Source organism: Hypanus sabinus (assembly GCF_030144855.1).
Source record: "Hypanus sabinus isolate sHypSab1 chromosome X2 unlocalized genomic scaffold, sHypSab1.hap1 SUPER_X2_unloc_17, whole genome shotgun sequence".
Taxonomy (NCBI): domain Eukaryota; kingdom Metazoa; phylum Chordata; class Chondrichthyes; order Myliobatiformes; family Dasyatidae; genus Hypanus; species Hypanus sabinus.
This window is the reverse complement of record NW_026778987.1, coordinates 354,076-362,931: the sequence shown is the minus strand read 5'-3', so window position 1 is coordinate 362,931 and position 8,856 is coordinate 354,076.

Genomic DNA, 8,856 nt, shown 5'->3' with positions numbered 1-8,856 from the left:
AGAAGAACTGATCTCCAGTGAACAAATGCTGGTGTGTTCTCAGCACCCCGGTTCAAGTGGATTTCACTGAGTTACAACAGAATGCTTGATTTCAGTGACAGAACACATTACCAGATGTTATGAGATAATTCTTCATCTCCGTGGATCGACAACAGAGGTGTTGGTGTTGCAAAGAAAATATTTGGTCACTCCTTAAATATCCAGTCATTCAGCAAAACTGATGTGTTGTTGTGTTTGAGATTCCCATGCGCAAGTGTTCTGCCATTTCAAACCTGTAAAAAATATTTGCAAAAGACATCAATGGGAGAAGGAGAGTATTTCAGGAGAGATTATAGTCTGTGGTGAGAACATAAGAAATAGGAGCAGGAGTCGGCCGTCCAGCCCGTCGAGCCTGCTCCAACATTTAATAAGGACATGCCTGATCTGGCGATGGGCATCTCCACCTACCTGCATTTTCCCCATAACCCTTAATTCACCTACTATGCCAAAATCTATCCAACCTGATTTGAAGACAGAATACAATATTATGTTAGGACTCTTGGCAGTGTGGAGGATCAGCGAGATATTGGGGTCCATGTCAATTTTACAATTAAAGGCGCAGCGCTGATTGTCATTGTTGTTAATAAGGCCTTCATCAACCATGGAACTGAATTCACGAGTGGTGAGGTAATGTTGCAGCTGTACAAGACCTGATTTACACCCCACTTCGAGTATTCTGTTCAGTTTCCTCATTACAGGAAGGATGTGGATACTATAGAAAGAGAGCAGAGGAGATTTACAAGGATGTTGCATGGATTGGAGAACATGCCTTATGACAATAGGTTGAGTGAACTTTGTAGCGAAGGAGGATGAGAGGTGACCTGATAGAGGTGTAAAAGATGATGAGAGGCATTGATCGTGTGGACAGCCAGAGGCTTTTTCCTGGGGCTGAATTGGCAAACACAAGGGGCATTGTTTTAAGGTGCTTGGTCGATTGGAATGTCATAGATAGGTTTCTCACACAGAGTAGCAGGTGTATGGAATACACAGCCAGCGATGACTGTACAGACAGATACTATGCAGTCTTTTGAGAGATTCAGATAACTTCATGGAGCTTAGAATACACAGAGTGCAATGCAGTTGGAAAATGCGAGGCAGTTTCTGGAATAGGTTACATGGACGGCACACTGTGTATTATATTGTAGATTTCCATGTTTCCATAAGCACTCATCTTCTAACAAGGCTCGGATCAGACATTCTGACTGACCGTCAAATTATCTGACTATATCCCTGTCTTTATGAGAATGGGCTGTTGCTGACCTCAATCAACCTGTGACTTGGCCCAATTTGTCTCTCTCCTTCGGGATTATTTCAAGTTCTGGTCATGTTCCACAATACTACAAAGATCACGTGTTACTGCATGTACGATGCTGGAGATTTACTAATTACTTGGATGCCCCCCCCCATCTGCTGATTGACAGTGATGAACCCATCGATGGCAATGCCAATGAATATATAGTGGAGGGCAGTGGTTATTCTCATTGGAGTGCGGCACCTTTGTGATCTGAAAGCCAGAAGTCACTTGTCATCGAGGCAAAGGTGTTTCATATCGTTATTGACCCAGAGAGAACTAAATCTGATGGAAGGTTTTATTTCCGTACAGCACTAATTGACATTTTCACTGACTGGAATGTAAACTCTTCAACCGAGCTTAACTGGGAACTATATTTTCGTTCGGAGTTCATAATCCTCGGATTTACATAGTGGAGCACAGCGACGTTCAGGAGATACATCCGCTCGCACTTCCTTCGAATGTACGGACCTCTTTACCCAGAAACCCTCACGAAGAGAAACCTCCCGGTGTTGTTGGGTTGGTTGTGGGCTGGGCTGAGAGGTTGGAAGGTGGTGGCGCATGTGTGAATGTGGTTTGGAACTTGTTGAGGGAAAAAGAGTGGGGAAGGAGCGGGAATTGCTGGGAGGGGGTTGCCTGGGTCTGGTAATGGCAGACAAGGTGAGAGGAGGGGCTGAGGGAAAGAGAGTGGGGAAGGAGTGGGAATTGCTGGGAGCGGGTTGCCTGGGTCTTTGAATGGCAGACAAGGTGAGAGGAGGGGTTGAGGGAAAGAGAGTGGAGAAGGAGTGAGATAGGGATTTGGGAGCAGAGGTAGGCAGCTGGGGAGAAATGGATTATTGTGAAGGGAGAAACAAAAAGGAATAAGGAGATAGTGAGGGGATGGATGAATGAAAACCAAGACAAAGGGAATAAAAGAATAAGAAATGACAGTGGAGAGAGTGCTGAAAGTAAGGAAGATGAACAAGTTGAGAGGGGAGGTGTTGGGTTTAATGAGAAGGCGCAAGGACACATGAAGAAAATTAACCCGTTTGTGCTAACAACAACTCTGGCAAATAAGATAGGGGAAATAGTATTTGCAAAAGTCTTTAATGATGGCAATCTATTGGTAAGATGTGCGAATGAGGAACAACTTGAGAAAGCACTCAAGCTAAAAGAGATAGGAAAATGCAAGGTGGAATATACAGGGAGGGTGGGAGCACGAAATGGTGGTTGTAAAGGAGTGATCACAGGTGTACCAATGAGTATAAACATGGAAGAGTTGAAGAGGAATATCAAAGGGTGGAAAGTAATTAATGTTCTAAGACTGAAAACAACAAAGGAGGGAATGAAAAAGGAAAGTGAAACAGTATTGATTGAATCTGAAGAAGCAAGAGTGCCAAGTAAAGTTTTCCTGGGTTTCATGAGTTACCCAGTAAGGGTATATGTGCCAAAGCCATTGAGGTGCTATAATTATCAAAGGTTTGGACACATAGCTAAAAACTGTAAAAGGCAGAGGAGATGTGCCAGATGTGGGGATGTTCATGAATATGGAAAGTGCGGAACAGGAGTGCAACCAAAATGCTGTAATTGTGGAGGAGCTCATAATGTGGCATATAGTGGGTGTGGGGTTATGAGACGAGAGAATAAAATTCAAGAAATAAGAAGTGAAAAGAAAGATCACTTATGCAGGAGCTGTAAGAATGTCCAGAGAACAGAATAATGCTCCTAATGACCAGAGAGCAATTGGGATGCAAGAGATGCAGCGAAGAGTTTATGCAGACAGGATTTATGTGTGGGAAAAAAAGCTCTGGTAACATTCATTGCAGGAGTCATTAATTGTACGGTAGAGGTAAAGTCAAAAAGTGACAAAATTCTGCTGGTGGTCAAGGCAGCAGTAAACCATTTAGTGTTAGTAGGACTGACATGGGAAGAAGTCAGGGAGAACCTCACTAATCAGTCAAGCCAGGACGTGTCATAGTTTGGTTAGTACTCATTATGGTGATTCTTTTGAATGGAATGCAGGGAGTTTACTGGCCAATGGCTAGGAATTTAAGGAATTTATTAAGGAAATGGTTGTAAAATCAGATGTAGTGTGTATTCAGGAAACTTGGTTGAAACCAGCTTTAGACTTTGTGGTACATGGGTATACAATGATAAGAAAAGATAAAAATCTAGGGGGAGGAGGAGGTTGTGCTATGTTAATCAAGCAAGGTACACCGTATAGAGTACTGGAAAAAGGAAACGATCAGGAATACATAGTGGTGAAAATATGGGAGAGAGGGGAGGGAGTGGTTATAATTAACTACTACAATCCATGTAAAAGGTTGGATTTGGACAGCCTACTAAGGATACAAGGACAAAATAGACATAAAGTAGTGCGGTGTTCAGATTTCAATGCTCACAGCACAATATGGGGGATCCGATTACAGATTCAAATGGAACTGTAATTGAAGATTTGATGGAAGAAAGGGATTAGGTATGTATGAATGATGGGAGAGGAACAAGGATAAACATAACAACAGGAACTGAGTCGGTATTAGATATTACGTTAGTGTCTTATGTCTTGGCTGTCATCAGTAACTGGGGAGTTTGGACTGCTTCAACAGTAGGTAGTGATCACTACCCAGTTTTATGTTCAGTGGGTGAAAGAGTTGAAATAATACCAGGTGGGGTAGTCCCAAAGTGGGTGTTTGGAAAAGCAGATTGGGATAAGTTCCAGAAGTTAACTGAAGAAGCATTGACAAGGATTGACATTTCTGGAGATATAGATGAATTAAACAGTCAGGTGACTTCAGCAATTATTATGGCAGCAGAAGGATTTATACCCAGGACTAAAAATAGGATGAATAGAAAAATAGTGCCATGGTGGGCAGAGGAATGTGGTTAGGCTGTAAAAAACAGAAACAGAGCATTCAGGCTAGTTAAAAGAACCCATAATATGCAGCATTTGATTCAATATAAGAAGGCACAGGCAGTGGTGAGAAGAAGTATACGTCAGGCTAAAAGGGCAAGTTGGAGGAGTTTTTGCAACAAAATAGGAAGAACAACGCCTGTGGGAGAGGAATGGGGAATGATTAAGAGGATGGGGGGCGATAGAAGGGATTGGGAGTATCCAGTAATGATATCTGAGGAGGAAACAGCAGTCTCCAGCAGGGATAAGGCTGAGATCATGGCCAAGTCATTTGTAAAGATACACAGTTCAGAAGATTTCTCTGAAGAAGTGAGAAGGAGAAGGGAAAGAACAATGAGTCAATACCCAGGTGCGTTAAACAGGAGGGAAGAAACAGATGATATAACTGATGATCCATTTACTTCGGCAGAAATGGTGAGAGCAATAAAGACATCGAGACCAACCTCCCCAGGGAAAGATCTAATACGCTACATTATGCTAAAAAATCTAGGAGAAGGAGCGCTCTTGAAGTTACTGCATTGTTACAACAGAGTGTGGGAGGAGGGAAGGTTGCCAAGTGCATGGAAAGAAGCAGTAGTAATTCCAATAAGGTAACCTGGCAAGGATCCGTCAAAACCCACTAGCTACAGGCCAAAAGCACTAACATCAAGTATATGTAAGGTAATGGAAAGGATGATAACTGAAAGGTTATCATATGATCTTGAGAAGAGAGGAATGCTGGAAAGTTATCAGAGTGGTTTTAGGAAGGGAAGGAATTCCATGGACTCAGTGATAAGGTTAGAGACTGAAATAAGAAAGGCCCAGGCAAGTAAAGAATCAGTAGTTGCAGTGTTTTTTGACATTGAAAAAGCCTATGATATGATGCGAAAGGAAGGATTATTAATTAAACTGCACAAGATGGGGGTTGGAGGGAGAGTTTTTAATTGGATTAAAGATTTTTTGTTTGGTAGAAAAATTCAAGTTCGGATTGCATCAGAATTGTCAATACAGTCCACAGTGGGAAATGGCACACCTCAGGGTAGTGTGATTAGCCTGTTACTTTTCATCATCATGATCAATGATGTCTTCACAAAGGTACCAGTGGATATAGGTAGGTCACTGTTTGCGGATGATGGGGCTTGTGGAAACGAGGCAGGAAGACGGAGCATATAATCAGGAAACTACAAGGAGCAATTGATTAAGTGGTAGAGTGTGGTTATGATTGAGGATGTAGATTTTCAGTGGAAAAAACTAACTGTATTTTTCACTAGGAAAAGAAATGAAGTAGGGAAGATGTTAAGGATGTATGGGATTGAATTAGAAAGGGTTGGATCATTTAAATTTCTGGGAGTTATATTTGATTCACGATTAACATGGGCAGACCATATAAGAAAAGTTGATGAGAATTGTAAAAAAGTAATAAACGTGATGAGATGTTTGACTGGTAGGGAATGGGGAGCAAGTTGTTCAGCATTGAAGAGAATGTATGTGGCTTTAGTAAGATCTGTGTTGGATTATGGAAGTGTAGCATATGGATCAGCAGCCAGGTCTCTTATAATGAAACTGGATGTGATTCAGGCTCAGGTTTTGAAAGTGTGCAGTGGGTCTTTTAAAACATCACCAGTATCAGCCCTGCAGTTAGAAATGGGAACAATGCCTTTGGAATTGAGAAGGACGCAATTGATGGCAAACTACTGGGTTAATTTGCAGGGACACAATGATTCTCACCCTTCTTAATGAGTGTTAAATGGGTAGTTACAGAGGGAAAACTTTAGTCGTGTAGGGAATGATATTGCTAGATCATGTGGTGTTCGATTTAAGGATAAGTCCTTCAGGAGTTTATCCAGTTGTAGCTCCATGGAAGCTGGTATGGCCTGATGTAGACTGGCATTTGTTAGAGGGAAAAAGGAAAGGAAAGTATAAAACTGATTTGGTAAGTGCATTTAACTGTTATGTGATGGAAAAGTATAGTGATTATACTCAGGTCTATACAGATGGTGCGAAGGAACCTGAGACCAGAGTGACAGGGTTTGGTGTGGCTATACCAGCAAAAGCAATTGCAATCAGCAGAAGAACATCTGATAAGTTAGCGGTGTGTCCAGTGGAGATGATGGCAGTGTTGGTTGCATTGTGATGGGGGGAGAAATCTAAACTAGTCAAAGCATTGATATGCTCAGATTCATCTTCAGTACTGGCGAGTTTAAGGTCTTCTCACTCAAACAGCCGGCAAGATGTACTTCATGAAGTCCTTCAGTCAGTCACAAGAGTTCCAAATCAGGGAGGTCAGGTTAAATTTCTATGGGTTCCAGCTCATGTAGGGGTTAAAGGGCAACAAAAGGGTGGATGAGTTGGCAAAGAGGGCAATAAAGAAAGAAAATATAGAAATGCACATTAGTATTAGTAAAGCAGAGGTTAAGTGTGTAATCGGGGAAAAAATTAACCAGATGTGGCAAGAAAGATGGGACAGGGAGGGGAAAGGGAGGCATTTATATCAAATACATAAAAGTGTTGCAGGTTCTAGGGTAGGAAGTAGATACAGAAGAGAGGAAATTGTGTGGACAAGGTTAAGGCTGGGGCACTGTGCACTAAACCAAACACTGAAATTGGTAGGGAAACACCAGACAGGACTGTGTGAGGAATGTCAGGAAGAGGAGTCAGTAGAGCATGTAGTTCTGAGTTGCAGGAAGTATGGGATACAGAGAGAGATGATGAGAATTAATCTAAGGGAATTGGGGGTGCATTGGGGGTGCAGGAATTCACATTAAAAGGGTTGCTGGGCATAGGTGGAAGAACACAGGTCAGGGTATTTTTAGCTTTCTTAAGGGGTACAGGGTTTTTTTTATAGGATATGATGGATAAACAAAAATAGGGTACTAGGATGGGGAGGATAAAGTGTAGGTTAGGGTACGTGTGTGTGCGTTTGGGTGAAGGGATTTAGAATGTGAGTCCATCGAATACTCCGGAGCAGAAGGTGGCGGTAATGCCCCATTAAGCTGGGGAGGGGGAGAGGGAGAGAGTGAGAGAGGGAGGGAGGGAGAAAGAGGGAGAGAGAGGGAGAGAGAGGAAGAGGGAGGGAGAGAGAGGGGGAGGGAGGGAGAGACGGGGGAGGGAGGGAGAGACAGGGGGAGGGAGGGAGAGAGGGGAGGGAGGGAGAGGGAGGGAGAGGGAGAGAGAGGGGGAGGGAGGGAGGGAGGGAGAGAGAGGCAGAGGGAGGGAGAGAGAGGGAGGGAGAGAGAGGGGGAGGGAGGGAGAGAGGGGGAGGGAGGGAGAGAGAGGGAGAGGGAGGGAGAGAGAGGGAGGGAGAGAGAGGGGGAGGGAGGGAGGGAGAGAGGGGGAGGGAGGGAGAGAGGGGGAGGGAGGGAGAGACAAGGGGAGGGAGGGAGAGACAAGGGGAGGGAGGGAGAGAGGGGGGGAGGGAGAGAGAGGGGGAGGGAGGGAGAAACCTCCCTGGCCGCATCGAAAGGCCCGAGAATGCGCATGCGCCGCAAAGTAAGCGGCGGCGGCACCAACGCCGGGGAGTCGAAATCTCTCCGGGGCAGGTTACGGATCATGGGGCTGAGAGAGAGGGAGAGGACCAGGAGCGTCGTGGGGTGCAGCACCAGTGTTGCTGGAAATCACAGTAATTGTCCTTCGGTCGCGTTTCAGACGCCGGTGTATCAGAACCCGGCCGGAACCCGCTCTTACCTTTGTCCGGTCGTTGTCAGCCTCTGCTACTTGGCGCATGCGCGATAGTCGGGATTGGTGGCGACGACCACGCATGCGCAATGATTTATCAGGCGAGAATCTGCAGATCCTGAACCCAAAGCAACAGACACAAAATGCTGGAGGAACTCAGGGGGGAAGGCGGCGACTCTGGAGAGGAGTGAACAGTCGGCGTTTCAGACCGAGACCCTTCAGGACTGGAAAGGAAGGGCGGGAGTCAGATAGTGGGGCGACGTGAGGTGATAGGTGAAAACGGGAAAGGGGGAGGCGTAAAGTCAAGAGCGGTGAAGTCGGTGAAAGAGATATAGGGCTGGAGAATAATAATAATAAATACTTTATTGATCCCGAGTGGGAAATTCTTTCGTTACAGCAGCAATATTTAAAATCGGACTTAACAGTGTGAAGACTTTACAAAAAATAGAGAATAATAACATACACAGTAATACTGTACCAATGTGCAATAATAATGCATGAAACAATATTGCAGAGACTATTGAACTATGATCTGTCGCAGAAAGATGTATTAAATTAACTTTATTTTTTACATCCTTCACATACATGTGGAGTAAAACTGTTACTCCGTCTAAATGTGTAATGTGCAATCATAGTAATTCATAATAATTTATGATAAACAGAACAGTCAAGGTGACATAGAAATGCACTCAAATCAGCGTGAGTTAAGCAGTCTGATTCCTGGTGGAAGAAGCTGTCCCGGAGCCTTGGTCCTGGCTTTGCCCCGACGGTAGCATGTGGAATATATTGTGATTGACGGGACTCAGGTTCCCAATGATCCTACGGACCCTTTTTACACACCTGTCTCTGTAAATTTCCTGAATCATGGGAAGTTCACAACTACAGATGCGCAGGGCTGCCCGCACCACTCTCTGCAGAACCCTTCCATTAAGGGAGGTAAAGTTCCCATACCAGGCAGTGATGCAGCCAGTCAGGGTGCTCT